The sequence below is a fragment of the Temnothorax americanus genome, unplaced genomic scaffold (genome assembly GCF_048541705.1).
Source record: "Temnothorax americanus isolate GAGA-0224 unplaced genomic scaffold, ASM4854170v1 Scaffold10, whole genome shotgun sequence".
Taxonomy (NCBI): domain Eukaryota; kingdom Metazoa; phylum Arthropoda; class Insecta; order Hymenoptera; family Formicidae; genus Temnothorax; species Temnothorax americanus.
The window spans coordinates 2266065-2288058 of NW_027509231.1; the positions used below are offsets into that span (position 1 = coordinate 2266065).

The 21994-nt window shown below is 37.5% G+C and overlaps 1 protein-coding gene and 1 long non-coding RNA gene across 2 annotated transcripts in view; one reads left to right on the top strand and one right to left on the bottom strand.

Moving 5' to 3' along the window:
• The window catches only part of LOC143900178 (uncharacterized), a 92349-nt gene that overhangs the window by 41480 nt on the left and 28875 nt on the right, over positions 1 to 21994 (top strand). Inside the window, exon 2 of the long non-coding RNA XR_013257729.1 lies at positions 20739 to 20858. This is a non-coding gene — a long non-coding RNA (uncharacterized LOC143900178). The remainder of the gene's footprint in view (positions 1 to 20738; positions 20859 to 21994) is intronic.
• LOC143899999 (uncharacterized) overlaps positions 1 to 21994 on the bottom strand; it is a 65730-nt gene that overhangs the window by 39163 nt on the left and 4573 nt on the right. The window lies entirely within an intron of this gene.

Below are 21994 nucleotides of genomic sequence, written 5' to 3' on the forward strand. Positions count from 1 at the left end.
TTTCCGTTCACGGCCGAGCCGTTTTGCGATCCCTTTTGTACGCGGGTCTTTTTCACGCCAGATTCTCGCGCTCGACCCTTCTCCGCTCCTCGCGCCCCCAATCCACTTCCCGGCGTTCATCCACGCCGGGAATGTTTTACTCGGGGTAGATGACGTATATCCCGAATGCATTCCCGTATGCAAATCGCGCGAAAAGCGAGACTCCGCCGCGAACTGTAGACTATCGATGAGAATTGCGGTTACCAACGTAACGCCGAGTAACAAAAGATCATCGCGTGAGCATTCCTCCGATTTTCTCTCCTTTTTTTTTCCTAAAATAGCAAATTTATCGTATATTATCGCATTCGCGTATTAAATTATAACGGAACCGATACTCCCGCAGCGATTATATATAAAATTTATCCGTTAACAGGGAAAAAGGATAGAAAAGAGAGCGAGTATGTATTTAATAATTTAATTTCCATGGAGTAAATTTAATCTAAATTACTCGATGGAGATTTAAATAACGGTTTTTAGTGAAAGTCAAAAGTGATATTAGTGATATTACTTAATACACGTAATATTTCATGACATTACGCTTTGTTGTTTTCGATTTTGCAAATTATTTGGATATTTAACCGTTTGTAGAAATGATTGTTACGCGCTATTCCGGGGAATGTCCCAATCTTATTTTTCGGATGTGGTTCCGTGGACACGTGCGATTGCGATCGAAGCTTATAACGGTTCTATATAAGCTTTTCGCGGTCGTGGCCGCACCAGCGGAGCGAGAAGTTACGCAAGACCTTATATTTATGGTCTATGGGGGAGTTAGTTATGGGATATACTTTTTGCACACCGTGGATATTTCGCAATTGCCTTTTTATTTGCCAACCGCTTGCAGACGATGTAGAGTGCCTACATCAGGCGCGGATCAAGAGGCCGCGCAAGAAAGCTCTTGAGGGAAAATTGAGGCTCTCGTAAATCGATGTGGTACACGATCCTTGAACTCTTTAGGAATTACGTTATGTGTGATAGGTTTCCCATTGTTGGTGATATCCCTGTGTAAATCTTCCCGCGAACGGGAGCGTGAAAGAAAGCCGTCGAATCCCTTCGTAGGAATTTTCCAGCGAAATTCCACGTCGAAAATCACAACGTGGTATTACACAGCAAACGAAGATTGATTGTCTTTGTCGCGGATCCGATACTATCCGTGTGTGAATGAACAAGTGCATTTACATCCGGAGCAATGCGCGAATTGTAATCGATGCGGATTAGTGGAGCATTAACATCATCTAAATCGGGAATGCGGATCGCTACATTCGAAAATCCACCATTGCCCGATCGCACAATTAAATTTGCCACCCTATGCACCATGTGACATCGCGCAGAAAATAGTCCTTCACATTAGCCATTAGCGCTTCCGTCAGTTGCAATGCTTTTTCCATATAAATGGATATTTATTATACGGTCGCTCCGCTGACGCATAAAATTTTTACTACGTTCTTAAAATGCGCACATTTTTTTCAATGTTCGAAATGCATAGCGCTTCATTACGACATGAATACAGAATAACGTTGCAGCGAGATGTGATGAATTAAAAGCATAAATATTTTATACAAATGTTCCGTAGCTTTACGAACATGAGGAAACTAAAAGGGACACTATTTTTATGAAAATTTAGTCATGCTCATAAATATTTTATTATTTTTCATTCTGCTATATACAGGATTAAATCAACTGTGTTTTTAATTTAAACAAAATTTACGCAAACTTACGCAAATTTACGAATGTCAAAATTGGAATTGGGTATAACAAAATGTTATCGAATAATTCCAAAAAACTTTAATTATATCTATCTTTATTTAATCTTTATTTACAGAGAGAGATATTTAACACTGAAAATTAGAAATTATGAAAAAATATTTTACAAAATAATTTTTTTACAGAAAATTACCTTAAAAATAATCCATAAGTTTCTAGTCGAAAGAAAAAATTAGTTTGTAGAACAATCAATTTGTGAAATTCTTATATTGAATAATAAATGTATTCATTTTTATCAATTAAATAATGCGTGATTCGTTCACACGCAATACTAAACCACTTTTGCGACCAATAATATGGGATTTTAAAATCGATAATAATTTTAACATATTATAAATATCTATCTTTCATCCGGCTGCCCTTTCAATTATGATATGCAAATTTTCCTGGTAACCCCTATGCGGGAAGTTCTTTTCTATTAAAACTTCTATCGACGTCTATAAAGCATACGGCTCAGCCAGCATTTTTATCGCAAGCATGCAGGTTCTCTAATTTAATTCGTCTAATTTAGTTTGTCCCAGCATAAAGACACGCGCTGTAAAGAGATCGCGTGAAAAGTAAATTACATAATTATACAAATGTAAAACGTAATTATTTAAAAATATATGTTTATACTCTGGTAGGCAGCATCTGCAAATTAAAGCTTTGTAAAGCAACGAAATTATGGTTTTATTGATGTCAACCGGATACATGCTTGTATATTATTCATGATGTTACCCACGATGTACGATCGAGCGGTGTCAAACTTCGAAAGCGTGTATCTGACGGGCCGTCGAAACAAGTTAGCATGAGTAACGTAGCATTACTTTACATTTGAATATTTAAAATGTGTCACGATGACGTCCCCCCCCTTGCACGCAACGTATGAAAAATTCATACGCGTGCATTTTAACGTGAACGTGTAAAATGTACAGATATTGGCAGGATTATATCAAAGGACAGCGCGATTGGTCAATTATTGCTGTTTACGTCGGATCGAAATTAATTGTTTCAAGCGTAACATAAACTGGCATTATTAAGATAATTGTGTAATGGGACCTCGGCGTTGTAATGTGTGGTCGCTCCGCCCAAAACGCATCTCCATTCTTGCACCCTGGTGACCCGGGTTTGCACGCGGTTATGCGTGTACAATATGCGGATACCACGTGCGATTCGATACGACTCTCTCTCCCATTGTATCTCGCTATACGCATAACGGACAGTTCCCAGGACTCCGACGCGGACACGATTTTTTAATTTTGCGGCAAGCCCGCAGCTTTTTGTCGTCATCAACCTTCCTTTGCATGCGTCATCACGCATTGCTTTCTCTGTGCACTGCTGTTTTTCCTCCCATCGCTTTTTCTCTTATGGAAAGCGCACTTACATTTTTATGCACGCGGCGCGTTGCTCGATTGTAAAAGCATATCGGATGCAAAATAGTAAATTTACATTTGCAAGGCAGAACGTGAAGATATAAGATATATACGACATAAAAATGATATAAAATATCATATACGATTAAAAGATGTATGTATATAGTTGAAGCGCATATACGCAATACATTGCAATAGAGAAGGCATTGAAATATGAAACACTTTTTTTTAGAGAGATTACTGATAGACTATTAAATATCTCAAACAAAAATCAAAAATAAAATCTTGTCAGTACAAAAGACATTATTATATATTAAACATTTTTTTAGATTACACACTGATAGACTAATATTCAATATCTCAAACAAGCCAAATATAAAATCTTGTATGTTCTAATTCATTAATTGCAAAATACTGTTTAAATATAATGTCTTTTGCCATAATAATATAATTCCTGCAAATATAGAATTTACTATCTGATTTCTTTTAATTTGTAATTATACTCTGAAAAAAACAGACGAACTTATTTTTCTAAATGAGTCGAATAAAAAACCACGTTTTAAAATTAATATATACCATTTTCCGAAGAAGCTCCGCGTTTCGGGATAAATCGTTCTTGCAAAAAAGAAGATGCAGACGAAAAATCTTGACCGTTCCGCGATATCTTAGTCACACGCCATCGCCCTTCACGTCCAACGACGTTATCCTTCCACGAAGGACAGTTTTAGCGACGAATCCGAACCGCCGATCGACGCATTTTACGAGTCGGACTTTATCGGACGGCCGTACGTGAGTAATGAAACAAAAACCGGGCCATCGTGCTATCGAGGCTAAAAGGCCGACCGAAAAAAATAGCAGTTCTAAATCCGATTGCGTTTACCTCTTTAATGAATTTCGTAAACGGCCCGATTGAACAATTCGCTCAACAAATAACTGAGCCGCGGCCGGTTGTTCACACATCATGATTTGCTTATCAGCGTACCGTCTGGCACTAATAGCGTACGCGCCATTAAATTATCGACAGTAATTACGTGTTTCGCGGGCCGCGCTGCATGTATCGGAGAATCGAGATGGAAAAAAGAAGGCCGAAATTTGTTTTGCTGCTACGTAATTTGCCAACGGTTATTTGGCACGGTGTGGGATCGCTTCGCAGAACAGATTATAACGGGAAAATTTCAACATCATCGCGAGGTAGTTAATAATGGCTAGTTTTGCGTATGTCACTGTGCGATCATAATTATTTACGAAGAAAGCAAATAAAAACTGCCGACAAATAAATTTGCATTACATTTATAATTAATGATTATTATGTTAACGATTAAATTAAAATTCAAATTTATAAATTAGTACGCGCGATAATTCATATCTTATTTTTGTATATTTATATATATATATATATATATATATGAGATATTTAATTTTAATTTATTCGCTCGAAAATTTAATAAGGGAAATATTTTTAACTGATAATTCGTGGAGAAGCATAAAAATTCCAGGAGCGGACAAAAGAATATTATGGCATGTTGGGCTTAATATGATCGTTTATTATCTGTTTCGCGATATTGCATTTCTGTCAGCCGCGCGTTCATTATTCTCCGGGTTTCACCTGGGTAGTAAATGCACTCCATTTGCATGTTGGTTCATGAAACGCTGTATCACTGTTAGTTACCTTACTTAAATTGCCGATGTCGTAAAAGTTGCACCCGCGATAAGGAAAACCCATTTAAGTTGTGGCTGTTGCGATTAAATCATTTTCGTCTAAATTTCCTTCTAGCGACTCTCAATTTTCAAAGTTGCCAAGAAATTAAAGTAAGCTTGCAAGTGTACATGGTGCAAGAACTACTCGATTCGTATTTTACCTAACTGGTAAAGGATGTTATTCCGCAAGATTTTGCAGCAAATAGACAATAGCATCAGGCAATTTACGTTTCAGTATAATTTCAATTGATATAGAGCTTCAAGTCAAGCGAAACACTGCAACTGATTATAACAAATAATTATTACAGATAGCTACATTTAAATTGATCTAAATTTGAAACTCTCGATATAACAATTCCTATTCTAATTGAATTTTCTAACAATATTATAATTAATTATGTAATACACAGATCTCAACAATAAAAATTGTAGTCCGCGCAAATTTCTTGTAATATAAAATTAAACGAGATTTATTACCGATCTATGAACAATAATACTTTTGTATCTCAATAGCATATTCAATATCCACTTGGAAGGGATTTGCAGAAAATTCCGGTGAAAATAAATCGCATATTCTCTTTAGGAAGGTAAATTGTATGCATCGCCGTCTATTATCCATTTTGCGATAGTGTATTTTGGTTGCGCAGCGTTCGTTATTCATGCAACAGTAATGCACTTCAATTACACGATCGTTTATGAAATTCCACGTCGTTATTGCCAGTTAAAATGGTCGAAAGTTATCGTCGACGAGAAAAATTTTACGCTGACATTACTGTACGGGGGAAAGGAAATATTTTTAAATACCGTCACATAAATTGAAACGATTTAAATGCCGTTAAATACTACAAATATCGGGTACTACAATAAAATATTTGATTTTTTTTTGTTAACTAGAAATGACATTTTTACAGTGAATTTAAATTATTCAATTTATATTTAAATAAGAACGAAACATATATTGAATCTTCATATTTGCAAAAAACTATAAACTAATATGACGGTTTATAAAAAAAATAAAAGGAATATTTTTTTGAAAATTTTTCTTTTGTGAAGGGTTGAAATTTTTTTACGTGTCGGTGAATATCATTTACAAGCGATTTCGAAAGTATATGAAGGGAGTAATATTTTTACAATTTCTCACGTTTACGATATTAGACATGAATATGCTAGTACACCAGTGCCCGAGGCAAGACTATAAAATTGGTGGCTTCTTCTCTCTTTGTCTCTTTTTTCTCTTAACGTAATTCTTTTTTTTTTACATTTTTCTTTTTTAATTTTATGAAACTGTGCTTTTCCGATATATTAATAACCAAAATACGGACTTGCATATGAAATCGATATTACTGAAATATTTGAAAACAGATAAAAATGAAGGCAACCGTTAAAACAAGAAGAAGAATGATAAGAGGGAGAAATGATAACGAATCTAATTTGCTTTTTTGCGCGGTCTTTAACTTTGACCGTCCGAAACAAGTCTTTCACTCGCCTTGCTTTATTATCGGTATTAATCGGCTGATTCCTTCAAACTTCCTTGAGCTATTCAAATTTCGTATCGGCTCACCGATGCGTAAACGCTAACTCGGCGCTATTATATGCGTTCGCGCATATGCCGATGTGTACGCCCGTTCGAGTAATAAAGAGGGTAAGGTATCGTGTATAGAAGTACATGGGAGTTTCACGAAGTACATGGCATGCACGTTATGTACCGCAACGTGATGCATGCAGATTGGATTGAAGTCATAAGAGAAAAGCGTGCGGAGCGACGATTTTAGTATCCAACACCACGGGCGAGATGGTTCTCGCGACTCTCGTGCAAAACGTCAAGAGAATAATTCCTTATTTCCATCTGAAATAAAATTCCGCGTGCCGAAGGATTTGATTAATTTTTTTCAGATTCCCCAGAATTGAGAAATTCGTTTCTCATCTCGATACATCGACGTGTCGCTTTCTCGAGTAAACGTTCCAATCTCGGGCATTTTCGAAAGGGAAAAAATACGTGAATTTCGTGTCGCCGCGGGAAGCCTCGTTTTGACGTTGACTGACGAGGTAGTCGAGCGAAAAGTCGCGCGTAGGAATACCGGAGACTCGAAACCGCAGCTAATCCGCGCAGTCAAAAGCTCGCCGCTCTTTTCGTACGGCTTGGGAAACGTTCCGCGAATGCACTCTCTCAGCTCGGATTCTCCAAACTCGTGGAATTATTCTTGCGCGGAATTATTCAACCTCCTGCCCGTCGGTTGTTTATCCACGCCACAAATACATGCGTGTACGCATGACTCCGTTATTAGTATGTGCACGTGCGTCAACCAAATTAACCTCTCGGTAGTTCTAGTCAACATGTGTTGTATGTGTGTGTGTATGTGACGAACATTTATTGCATCGCACGAACTAACATAATCTATTACATTATTCGCATCTTTTATCTTCTTCGTTCTTTAAAAGTTTCTAAAAGTAACATTTATACTTGAGTTTGCTTATTATTGCCTTTCTTCGCCTTTCTAAATCAAAGTAATATAATTCCTCACTTTATTATATTACAAAGTAATAGTCTTTATATATTATTAGACTTTTTATCTTGATTAACAATGCAGAATTTAGATCGCACGGGGCAGTTTCGAGATACTTTGCGCGGTACTGCAGCGATTCGTGAAAGTATTTGCGCGTTAGTACATATCTATAAATTGAAACCGTACGGCTACTTTCGCGAGCCACTATATTTTATTTGCTCGCGAACATATCTGCCGTTGAACTTTTTTAACTAAATTTACGTTATACACAAAGTCCGCGGGGGGGGGGCGGAAACTGTTGCATTGTCGCCGAGTATAAATTAAACCGTGGAGAGGAAGCGCGCTCCCGCGATATCTAGCAAGACAGTATCTCTCAAATAAAGTCTGTACTTTCTATTACGTATTTCATATTGTGTTCCACAGTACACGCGCGTCTCCGGCATTACGATCGACAATTTTCAAATTTATTTCACCGTCTCGTCGCGTTCCATCAGTTGACAATTTCTATCGAAACGTGAAAGCGTTCTTATATTTCGAAACATTGATGGATAGCGAGGAGTACATGAGTGTACGAGACATTCGTTCTTCCCAAAGTATCGCGCAGAAAAGAGTTCTGTTCAGCACGGTTTTCAACAGCCTAACATTTTTATTTCTAAATTTTTTGCACGTTACATTTCTATTTTCAAAATTTTATCACGCGCTTCTATTCTCGGAGTTTTGCTGATTCAAGGTTGAAATAAAAAAGTACGTAATTGCACGCTTCATTAAATATTAACATCGTCAAAATCACATGATTATTTCTCTAAGCGATATCGCTGAATTATTGATTTTCTCGTGAAAGTACAAACATATTTTGCAGATCAAAGAGTTACGAGCGTGCTTTCAACGCACAAAAACACCAGCGGTTTAAAACAACATTTCATCAGGGCAAACAAACAAACGCTTTCATAAATATATTAATATTGCTATGTGTGCGACATCATCTAGCTGAAATCTTCTCTGAGCAGTTTGTGAAAGTATGCATTTCTTTTTTTGGCGTCGCGGCAAGACGCATGTCACGATAGCGTGCTTCTGCTTCAGGAAATATAGTCGCCGACTTGCTCGCTTTGTTTTTCAGGTCAGACAACGCGGATCTTGAATACAAACGAGCTCGGCACCCTGTCTGTCGCAGAGATACATATATTCCTTCGTCGCATCCGTACAATGACGGGCAAATATGAGCAAACTTTCTTCAAATTCGAATGTTATAGAGACAGCACAGACGTGTTTCACGAATATACGGTGATACAAAATATTATCTCTTTAAATACGAATTTAAAAACTTGGGGACTTTTAATCTCATTCCTAATTTGTGAAATTCTCGGAGAAAAAGATTCCTTTTTTTAAACTAAAGTTTCTCCTTTTAACGTATAAGGAAATTGAAATTACCAAAAATTAAGGAGCATACTTCTCGCCAATTCTTTAACGCTTCACCGCACAAGAATTTTATAACCGCCTTCGAGAAGAGCTTACACAGCACAAAAACGTATTCGATCGTTTTATCACTTCATTTTTTGTCATTTTATTAAAACATTGCGCAAATGCACATTCCGGAACAGGCGTGTGCATATATGAAATAACGATCGCGGCACATCTGCGAGCATACGTTGTCACAACGTCAGACCGGGATGTCACAAGTGTGGTCTCAGGAATATATTTCCCTCGTTCTCGCGTGCGACGTTTTCACCGTTGTCACGGAATCTTGAACAGCCGTGAGAAAGCTCGGAGTTTCGGTCCGTATATAGACACCGGGGCACGGCACGGAAAGTCACGCCGAAATTTCTTATGAGCCTCATGCCTCGGATATCCACCACCGAGTTGTCTCGAGGATGCAATCTTGAAATGCAATGTTCCACCGCGAGCGAGACCGACGAAGGCGGCTTATGTGTATTATGCGCTTACGACCGCTTTATTAATGCCACCTCTGTATATACTTGCGGAGGGAAGGAAAGATTCCCAGGATGCGCGTATTCTGATTCTCGTGATCTCTCTGTCATATTTGTTTTCATTACTTCTGGCGATTTAGGTTGCAGTAAAAGTTTTTCTCTTTGAAGTTAAAAAAACTTTTCAAATGTAACGTCCTTTTCAAATGTGACGTTTTTTTTTCTTTTTAATGTAACTCACACGGAGTTACACATTTGTAAGGTCTTTTAATCTCACTAAGAAGAAGCTAAAAAAAATAAAATATATGCTACAAAAATATAAACTGAGCTCAATTTTTTTAGCAAAAAATTTGTTGATTTATTTAATTTTGAGAATTTCAGACTGTATTAACAAATTAAGACGTAATAAAATTTATTTTCAGATTATAAATTAAATATTATTCTTAAACTATATATATATATATATATTGATTAAACACATAAATAAGTACTGAATTAAATACGTCTGGTTCAAAAATTTTAAGCAAGTTTTCGATAAGATTAATTTTTCAAAAATTGATTAACGCCAGTCTCTCTCACTACTAACCCTTCTTTCCATCTGAAGTATACTGTAATCACATATTATCGGATTATTACATTTTTAAATCTCGTAATCGCACGACCATTTTTATCCACGTAAATTTCACGTTGTATATCCGTAAATGTGTACATGCATCATGATACTGGATAGCCTCGAGGGGTAACTCACTCTAAAATCAGCGAGACAACGTTCAGCGTTATATAGACGTTGTGCTCTGTTTTTTCGATATCGGTGACGCTAAAGTAAGGAATTTGTCTTATGAGTCTGTTAGAATAGCATCAATGCAATAGGCGATCGTTATTCTTAACGTCGGAGTTACTATATATTTCTTGTAAGCTAGCGATAAGCTCGTCGTCGCTAGCAGCGCTAAAAGAGCCTAGTCCAGTAGCTTCTCGGATGATTTTTTTCTTACCAACTAAGAGCCGTCCCTTACAGGTTCGTTAACACCTCGATGTTGACGTTAATCGAATCTTTCTTCTTCCGTATGTTTATATTTATACCTTGGTTTATATACAAAAAGTTTATGCTCTCTCTCTGTCTCTCTCTCTCTCTCTCTCTCTCTCTCTCTCTCTCTATATATATATATATATATATATATATATATATATATATATATATAATAAAACCAAATATATATAAAATAAAATAAAAATATGCGTTTCATTAACTGAAAGGGGTTGATTATTAAATACATTAAAATTGAGTGTATAACAATAAAATATATTATACCTTCATAATATTAATCGCCCAAATATATTTATGATTCAAGTGTAACGCTACTTATTTACGATTAAAAGAAAAACAATAACCAATCAATGAAGAATCATGAAGAATAATCATTTATTTTTATGACAGTTGCATTTGGGCTTCATCAATTTTCCGATTTGTAAGTTAATATGTTACAGGCAATTGGATCTCGAGGGATTTTTTTTTAAATATAGTCGTGTAAGTCGAATTAATTAAGTTTTATTCAATTTTTCTGGAATTTTTCATCAAATCTATGTCCAATTTTTAGATTTTTTTTTAAAATCATTTTTGAGTGGATTTTTCTGAAACTTTTAATTTCAGTTTTCTTTTGAGAAATTTAATGTCTAAGTTTTTTATTAATTTTATTCGATAAGTAATTTCGAAAACTACGATTTTTGCTCCGAAATCGATTCATCTGGTATTGCTTCAGAAATTTAATACCGACTTTGTTTGCATTTGGCATTGAGTGAAGGGTTTGAAATTAACAGTTGGACCTTCTGTCGCAAATATTATATTCTTCGTGATCTATAATACGCAATATAATTTCTTCCAAATTTGAATTTTGAGCAGACAGACGTGTACAATATCGGTGATCAATTTTCTCTTTAATACGAATTTAAAAATTGGGGAAACATCACCAATGAAATTCGAAAAAGACTTCCTACTTTAACTAAAGTTTACTCCTTTAACGCAAATATTAGGAAATTGTTAGCAAAAATTAAGGAGCAACTTCTACGCAATCTTTAAGGCTTCATCCGCCAATAATTTATGAATAAGCATTCGAAAAGACTTACAACAATTAAAGTATTCGTCGTTTTAATCGATTATTTTTTATTTATTTAAACATTGACCAAATCACATTCCAACCGTGATGGGAAAAAATAACCGACATACGCACATTGGACATACTAAAACGTGCTAAAAAGTACACGATAACCATGTCATATGATGTTCCTCAAATTATTAACTTTCTCCGTGACTTTCACCGTTGCACGAATTTGAACAGCGCGAGAAACCGGATTTCCGTTGATTAATCTGGGTACTTGCCGAAATGACCAAATTTTTTAATACTCATGCCTCGGATATCCCCCGTTGTCTCGAGATGAATCTTAAATGCATTGTCCACGACGAACCGACGAAGGCGCTTTGTTTGTGCGCTTACGCCCTTATTAATGCCACTCTATACTTGCGTAGGAGAAGATTCCGATGCGCGATTCGATACGATCTCTGATATTGTTATTACTCTGGCGAAGGCGTAATTTCTCTTGGTTAAAAATTTTAAATACTCTTCATGTGTTTTTTTTTAAACTCACACATATCTTGTGCTTTCTCACTAAGAACTAAAAATAAATATCTACCAAAGTACGAGAAGTATTTTTAGCAAAATTTGTGATCTATATTGAGATTTTCGCTTATTAACATTAAGACGTAATAATTTATTTTCGATTATATTACTTTATCTAGCATTGTGATTCTTCTTATTGATTAACACTAAATATACTGATTAATACGTTGGTTCAAATTTTAAGAAGTTGATAAATTAATTTTTCAAAATTATTAACGCAGTCTTTACACTAACCCTTTCTTGAAGTATATGTAATCTCTATTGTTAATACATTCTTAACATTTTTATTGCAAATCATTTTTACGTAAATTTCCACGTGTTATCCGTAAGGCTTACCCAATGGATAACCTGATAGGCTTTTCCCAAGCGCTAAATAAATTCCATACGCCACACTACCGTCCACTACCACACCCGACTTCACGACGGTTAACGAGCGTGTTAAAACGATGATGAAACAAAAAGCAAATGCCCGTTCATCTGTAGGACTTCCGGGTCGATCGTGATCGATCGGGAAAGAATCGCAGGGGCTTTGCGCTGCCGTTCTCTCCGCATGGAGAGCTAGGGATAAAAAGGGGGACGTTTCTTACCCTGTCGCAGCAGCAAGTTAACCGCTGCCTGGAAAACGTTGAAAAACTTTCTTTCTTAACGTAAGAGAGATACGGACGAAGTGCGGGTCTTGCGACGGATCGCGAGCTCGTTTCTGTACCATCGAATCGACGTCTCTGGTCGTGAATTGACTCGTCAGATCTTTCTACGCGGCTTCAACCGCGCGAGAGAAAAAGCGGTTTATACACTTGCAGACAAACCGATTACGTAATTTCTTCGCGCAACGGCAGCAAGAGAAAAATATGCAATTATAGTCTGAAATTTATATCAAAGTTATCAAAATTATTATTAATTATAGAAAAAATTTATAATTAAATTTGTAAGATTAAAGACATTTAAAAATTATATAATTTGATTAATTATATAATATACCTAGAGGTATATATAGCATTTTAACTTATTGTTAGCTTCTTGTTATACGTAAAAGATTTTCTTTTTCTCTCAATCTCTCCCTCTCTCTCTCGCGAGGGAATCGATGCGAAATACCATCTTCTAACTTATCCCACTTTTGTCGGAGAGGAGGTCCCCATCAATTCTTCATGGAATCTAACCGGGTGGAAAACAATAGGATTGCCCGGTTTTGCTGAAATTTTGATTTCGCGCATAAAGTAGATAAAATGTTGCGCGATTCTTGACACGAAAAATGCGAATATCTATTCCACTTCTAGTAAACCTCGTAAACTGCTGCGAAACATGAAGATTTAATCATATTAAATATATCTTATAACTTTACATTTTCTAGTTATATACACTTTTTAGTGAGACACAAATTGGAATCGACGATAACCAGATAGTCAATCAAGATGCAAGAAGAAGAAGAAGAAGAAGAAGCTGCAGCCTTCTCGTTTTCGTGCTGCTATAGGAAATTTGATCAAAACTTATACCGTCTCGCAGTAAAAGTTAATCAAATGTTAGAGTTCTCGCTTTTTTTTTACGTCACGTTTCATTTCACGTCAACCTCATTTCTCTTACGTACGTATAACGCGTTAGCCTCCGTGAATTACCTGTTCAACGTTCTTTCTGTGCGTGCGCGGAAAGCACGCCATCGGGACGACTAATCAGAAGTTTTACGGAACATTTGCTATCGTTTTATATTCGCAGCATCTTCCTGACCTCGATTCCTACTCGACAGCTACCGCGCGATCGATCATTCATCCAATACATATTATGTAAGAGTCCATCAAACTGATCGGTGACGCACACCTACTATTTCTGCGGGGTATCAAATGGCGCGGGAAATAAAAGTTCATTCAATAGAGCGCTTTTGTTCTTGCCCGCTGAACATATTATTACCTAACAAAACTTTTGCGCGCGTACAAGCTTTTAAAATATCTCACCAGAAACATCGTGTCTCGAAATTATGAAATACAAAGTCATATTTTCGTTGTTCTTTTTAAAATTATTATGAATTTATATTGATATTGGTTGCCGTATAATTGTAAATGTTCAAGCAATCTTATCATGTAGTTATTAATTATCAAATAATCGCGCTAACATATTTGATTATTGAATAATCAAATAACATGCTACGCAATACTATATTAAATGTTAGATTAAGTTAGATTTGCTTTAATTGTTACGGGCGTAACGTACGGACTGTTACGGTTTATAGATATTGAATTGAATATTGAATTGGATATTGCAATAATAGTGTCAAAGAGATATCAGTCGTTATTAAAAGTACGTGCATTTAACTATTCGCACAAACATGTGAGATTATCAATTTTGACAAGATTTTCAGGACCACGTTTACATATTCACGTTTTATTGCCACATTATAATTAGCGTATATACATAAAAAGTTATCTTTAGAGACGGCCGATAAAAAAAATCTCTCGCCAATGAAGACATCCGCGAAAGTGTAGATCTCCTCTGATCTCTGACGGTCATAAATCTCGGGGAAAAGCCACTGCCTGGATTCTCCTCGGCTTTAAAAGCGAATTTAAAATAGATTTCGCAGTAATCGCCCGGTATCCCGCTTTGTTCGGAGCAGATAGTTACGACGAACAGATCGCGCGCAATCCAGCAGTCCTCGATATCTATCCATTGAACGACCTCGACTCAAGGTCTCAAGGTATGCACGGCGTAATTCCCTCCCACGTAATGCGCGCGATAATTATAGTCTTTATCAGCTAGAAAATATCCATGGCGTACTGCATAAAGGATTCTGATGTAACGGTATTTACCGAAATTGCATGGCACATAAAAGCATAACGTAAAAGCATATAACGAGGTTTGAAAAACAACGGACGTGTCGCCTACGGCTTATAAATTGAACATCGTACGACAATATTGAGACGACGATTGTGTTATCGTAAGTGTAATTGTGAAGATATATTTTATGTGAAATATACCGCCGCGCCGTCTCCGGACAATCGATTCATCGCGGCATGGGCTTTTATTCAAACGCGGCGAACACGCGTCGAGACGGGGTCCAAAGTCGCGCGCGACCGGGGAGGAGGTCCTCTAATAAATCTTCTCGCAATCCCGCGATCGATCGTAAATCGCCGGTCTACAAAGAAAAGCGGGCATTTCCGCCCGGTGGCACGGAAACATTGGATTCCTTTCCACGGGCTCGAAAAGGGAACCCCGCGGACGCGGCGGCCGCGGCGATGCATCGGAGCGTTACATCGGGGTGGCCGTTGTATCCATTTCACGGAGGAACGCGTTGTCGCGGTAGCTTCTACATAAGGACGAACGCAACGCGGCTGCTTTACGCTCGCCGTATGCTTTTTAAACAGAATTTATGTTAATCCGTTTGCTCGCTCGACCGGGTAAATGTATCGTGAATCTATGTAGTAGAGAGAGAGGATATTTTTGGCGAACTTCGAACGGGTAAATCCAGAGGATTAATCGCGAACCGGTGTACAAAACGCACCGCAGCATGTAGGATTCGAGTTCTGTAAGGCCGATAAGACAACGATATTTCTTGCAAAAATATTAATTGGCATGCATAGAAACTCCGAAGAAAATAATCGCGTAAAAGGGCATATTTTATCTAAATAATTTTTATGTGTAATATAATAATTATATTTCCCACAAAATTATTAATTACATAGAACTCTAATTTTTAATCTTATTTCTGAGAAAGAAAATACTGATACGTTATTGTTGTACTTTATTCAAATATTAGGTGTAAAATAATAATTATAAAAGATATATATATGACACAATATTTTTTATATTCGTAAAGTATTAACTGAAGTCTGTATTCGCCGATACATCACAGGAGTTTGACATTTTTTTTATTACGGAAAATACAAAGTGACAAACTCTCAAAACATTGCATCCTAAAATATTTCTGGTTTTATCTGACCTTTTCTGAAAAAGCGAGACTGAAAGAAAGAAAGAAATCCATAGAGATTTCGCTGTCTGGTGTCAATCGACAAAATCTGAGGATGAAACGGAATACGTTGTTGTGAGAAATGTTATACGTTAAAATAGTTATATAGTATATGAGTGTAACTCTGTAACTCATATAGCAAGTTAAGTAGAGCAGGTTTAGCCACTTAAATTGCAAACGCATTTAATCAGAGTTTGATTCGGGTAAATGTATTCGATCGGAATTTGATTTGTGCGGGTGTGTATACCACACTTGATGGAACCAAGGAACAAGTTACGGCGAATTCGAAGGACGAAATTGGGAACATCAAGTTGGTCGAAATTAGAAACTTTCGCTGTCTCAATATGGTGGTCGTAATACCGTAATCCAGTAATTCTGTAATACTTTATGTTAAACTAATATGCAGAAGGATACTATATATTAGCCCTAATATATAGATAATCCTGTATTAGTATCAATAAATGCTGCATGGAAATTTATTGATACATTAAATACTATTTGGAACCAATCGTATTAAAATATAAAAATTATACTTAGCAAAAGTTACATTAAAACATGTATTTTTTTATATTAGACCTATAGAAGACTAGTTTTACTTCTAGAATAAAAATATCTAATTACACATTTCAATTTTAAATTAAAATTGAAATACGATTTTTAAAAATTATATTTTGCAGATGACTATCTTACGGATCGTATTTCTACGATTTTAAAACTTGTACAAAAATGACGTAATAGAATACGAAATTATATATTCGTTCATACATTGGTCGTCTCTTTCTGTGCCGCAGAAAAGTTTCACGTGTTTGCTTCAGTTTTCTCACTCTTAACACAATTTAAATCTTTTCTTGAGAACCAAGTTTTAAATATTAAAATTCTGACAATAAAAATCCATTTAAAATTAAAGGAAAGTAACGGGTTTCAATAGAATATACTTGCTATATTAAGCCACTCGAATTTCGTAAGATTGTCGCGTTTATGCCTCCTGTAATACGCGACACGCGTACTTAATAACATGCTAAACCGTTGAAGGTCTAAAGAACTCCGCAAAATGGCGCGCGGACAGGATCGGATTTCTTCTCTCATGGGGGAAAATTCCCTGGAATGCAGTTACAAATGCATGTGACACGACGTGAAAATGCAAGTTTCCGCCTAACTCGAGACACGACGACGTTGTCACTCTGTGTTCGAAATATGGATCTTAATATGAGTCGTAAACGCCCGTTTATCTTATAATAGTATAATAAGACGTTTAAACATAGGATTTATCGCGACTTTTTGAGTTTTTGCTGCTGTGATGTACAATTCCAGGTAAATCCCCGTGAACGTACTAGTCAGTGTAATCTCTGAAAGATTGAAATAACTTAAATCTATCATGATGGATATACTCCGATCGTGTCGTCGCGTCGTAGACTTCGACAGTGAAATACGATATATACACCGATAGTGCCAATAATTTTCACAGCTGCCGTTATTATTCGTTATATTATCTGACATCAGCAGACATTTTCATACGATATAATACAGAGTGCCATAACTTTATCCCTCTTTGACGTTTGCATTTGGACAGACGGTTTATTGCGACCGTGCCCTTTTGCGCGCGCACGATCATTTTCGATATCAGCTGATGCACCCTTTGACGAAGGAAAACGTTGTTATATACCCAAAACTGAAAAAACGATATCGCGTTGCTTTTTTTTAACGGAAAGAGAGGGAGAGAGAGAGAGAGAGAGAGAGAGAGGGGGGGAGAGAGAGAGAGAGAGAGAGAGAGAGAGAGAGAGAGAGAGAGAGAGAGAGAGAGAGAGAGAGAGAGAGAGAGCAAATAGGCCGGTTTTTTTTCACCTCGTGGAAAACTGCCAACGCGGGGGCATGCTTGCAATTATGAGTGCACCGGCACGTTGTTGGAACCAATTCAACGCCCGCAACAGCTTGCCCGTAATTCCGGCCGCGACGGCGTGCCCGGCGTCGCTTTGCATTCAGTCCGTATATTTCCAACGGAATTAATGTTAATCGCTAATAGCGGTGGAAAATTGGAAAGCCCGCGATGTAAAGAGTACGCCCGAAAGTTTCGGGTTGCTGACGCGACGCGCCGATTTTCCACGGCGTTCTTTCAGTGGCTGCGCCTCTCCGAAGCGGAAGCGGATTACCAGCGTCGCCTTTCGAGACTGCGTCGTAAAAACCTTCTTCCAGGTTGATAGACAAGCCGGAAAGGCGAATGGCGGGAATAGAATGGCGCGAGAATGTGTATCGCGCGCGCGAAGGCTTTATTAATAATAAAAGCGACGAAGGGTTTTGATGTTTAACTAACGAGAAACTGTCTGTTATACGTTTCATCGTGTGTACCAGCATGTGACAGAGGATCGTTTATCATCGCGGAGGTACCTTCCTTTGAGATAAATGACACCTTCATTACGTGGAACATCTGGATTTACACATCTGACTTATTTTAAATACACAGCACGGAGTCGAAGCTTATTCCTCTTTATGCAGAGACGGAAATTTCCGATGAATTATCGATAGGACCGGAGGTTTTAAGTGAAATTTGTATATATACGCGAGTTTATAATGGAGATCCGCGATGTGCATATTTTTACATGAACTCACGAGTTTTAAGCTCAAGTAAACTTTAGAGAATACACGACAATTCACAGTTATTTAACCGAACAGAGTTGAAATACGTATTCAAACTTCAAAGGGTTTGCTCGAGACGAAGGATTCGTTCCCAGAAGTTCTGCAGATACGGGATATGGGCCGAAAGAGAAAGTTCGCTCCCTTTCCCCTCCCATCCCTCGGAAGTGCAAATGCATGCGTCGCTGTACAAAGCAGAGGGGGTGGGCGGCGCGGGCGTTTTGCGCTGCAACAGCTTGCCCATAAGCCGTCTCTAAGTCGCTATTGCTATAATTTATATTCAGTACGCAGACTTTCGCGTAACCGGCTTACGTGACCCCGTCGTCGCGACGAAATGGAAACGATATGTGCGGAAGAAAGCTTTCCGGCCTCGCCATGCAGACGCGATCTACCGCCCTTGTCGTCGTCTTCCGCCGTTGAACGAGAGCGTTAGTCAAATTGGCCGCGTGGAAAGGCGCACGTCAAGAGGCAAAAATAGGCTTCCCCCCCCCCGCCCGTATACGCGACCGGGCGAAGCGCGCGAGATCGAGCGAAGTTTCAGATCTCCTGGGCCGCATTAGAGAAAGGGGATTTCCATAAATAAATGGAAGAGAACGGAGAGCGCCGGGCGCTTTATGAAATTTCCGAGGCCGCGCGAACAAGTCTCGCTCCCGAGATATTCGGATCGCTCCCTCACAAAGCGGCGCGAGATTGCGCCGCGAAAACGACGGATAAACATTTCGACGGACCGTGATTGTCTCGCGCCCTATCGCAACGGATACTTTTGGAAACGGAAGCGCGTGATTAATCGGAGATTATATAACCAAAGATAGGGGTTCGCGTTCTCGTTCGGGGTCGCGAACCGAGACACGGGGGAATTTCTGAAGGAACGACGACAGACGACAGACGAACGGCCACGATATTCTGCTCGTTCCGCGCGCTGTGACACATATCATACGATATAATGTCGCGACGTTATATTATATTTGCACACTATTATCAGCTCGCACATGTACACTAATCCGCGTTCCGCCGGCACGTCCGTACGTCCGCCAGCCGGAAAGACGTACAAGCCATGCGACTCGGGGACTCGTGACATTTTGAACTTCAGATTAATTTTGGAAAGAAAATTCTCCGCGAAGTCACGTCACGAAGTAACCGAGCGGGCGCTTTCGTGAGCTGTCGTGCGCAAAATCCTTATTTCGGGACGATTTTGCGCCTCCGTTTGTTACTGGAAATTAATTTTTAAATGGAATTTGAGGACGTTCTTTTTTTTCCAAGTTAAAACTCGTCCGGCGTGAGAGATTACACCTTAATATCTCCTCGATTTCGCTGCTTATGATGCAAACACCTGCTACTTGCGCAATAAATTCTAAGCCACGCTAATTACAGATGCGAAAAGTTTAAAGAATAAATCCGGAAATAAATTTCGATGTCGTCGGTGAATACCTCTCTCTCAATGCGCCATACAAACGGCACAATGAAAAATGGCCGTGGTTTATTGTCTGCCGCGAAAACTTACACCGAAAGCCTTTTCAACGGAAAGCGCGGAAGAAAGTTCCTTCTTTTTTTTTCTTTTTTTTTTAAGATAACGCCCGCCGTGGCAGCGATTTTGCGTTCGCCGTTACGACGCGGTTGCAAATGAAAACGCCGCAGATGCAGTTTGCCGTTCTGCTCGCTCTCAACGCGTGACAGACGAACCATTTACAGGAACAGCTTATTTCATGCTATTTTCTAGAGCGACTGCCCCGAAATACAGGCGCAACTCCGCGATAATAACGAATCGCGTCTCACGGAAAGAATCATTAGACACTTCTTTTTCTGAAAATACTGACAAACGATATTCTAAATCTAAAAACAGGTACTTAGAATTCTAAAATTTTGATTTATAATTGTATCAATCCTTTCTTATTGCCTGACCATTGATTTTTATCTTTATAGCAACTATATATATATATATATATGTATATATATATATATATATATAGCCAAATAAATCACATTTTTGTTTCTTTAATCTATGGCAAGGAGCCAATATATACAATATATTGGCTCCTTGCCATAGATTAAAGAAACAAAAATGTGATTTATTTGGCTATATAAAACACGACGCACTCGAAACTATTCCAATGTTTTTCCGCGAACCTTCTCTCTTTCTTTTTTTTTCTCCCTCTTTCTCTCTCTACATCCTTCCGCTTTTCTCAAATATAGATATTATTTTTCTACTCCTATAGATCTGGACTTCTTCCCTTGGCTCATTGCACGGCTGTAGGACGCAGTTCATGAAGGACGAAAAGAGAAACCTCGAAAGCTCGCTGCACGATGGGGACTTTGATAGTATATCATGATATAACGTAAGTTTATATAGTTCGTGTGGAGGATGTGGAAAATGATGTAGGAAAGGATAACCTTTCGGACGTTAACTGGACGCTGCATTGAAACGAAGTTGATAAAATAGTTTATGAAATACGCAGGGAGGAAAATTCTGTTAAGATTCCATCCATGAATGTGTATATTATACACATTCAAGATATACATCTCCGCAATTGCCGCTTGCTTCATTCTCTCTCTTTCTCTCTCTCTCTTTCATTTGTATCAGGGGAAGGTAACCAAAGTAATTGAACTCACAATCACGTTTGTTTGAAAATTGGTAGCACGCAACAACGAAATAAAATAAATTCGTGTCGATATAATTGCTACAAAAAAAGGTTAAAAAGTGTAAAAAAAAAATTGCTGCAATTTTATATGAACACTTTGGCCCATATTCTGAATGCGCGCATTTATTGATAAAAGTGCGCTCAGAATACGGGCCTTTATATCTTTTAAAACAAGAGCTAAATACATCATTCTTTGCATACGTTATTTTTTAAGTTTGAATATGACTGGATTTATTTATGCTTACGTTAATAATTTACGGAGTTTAGTGGAATTCGTTAAAAAATTAAGTTAAACTTATATATATATATATATATATATATATATATATATATTTAATTTAAGCTTTGTATGTGGATAAAAATATCATCCAATGTCAAAGCATTCCTAAGAAATTAAGTCCAATAATGTAGAGATAATCAACTTAATATCACTTTGGTATACAAATTTCCAACAAAATTCAGTAATTAGCTCTGGCGTGGCACTGATGGAAAAATAAAGTTCTAACTCACTAAATTTAAATCGTAAAAACATTCTATTAAAGTTTCTGACGTTGCAGAGTCAACTATTTAAGATTCTAAAAATAATTAATCCAAGCGATTTTTGCACGGAAAAGTTCAATAAACTTAAGTATATAAATAAAATATATGCACAATTAAGAATATTTTAACTAAAATCATAATCTATTTTCTTAGATAAACGTTTAATATGTGCGTTAGAATTATATGTGTTTTATTTATTGATCGCCGCTGTTGTATCGAATACTCAGAAAGCGCAGCACCTATAGCCACATTAGTACGGGTAACCTTGTTCCATTGAAATAACGGCTCTTGAA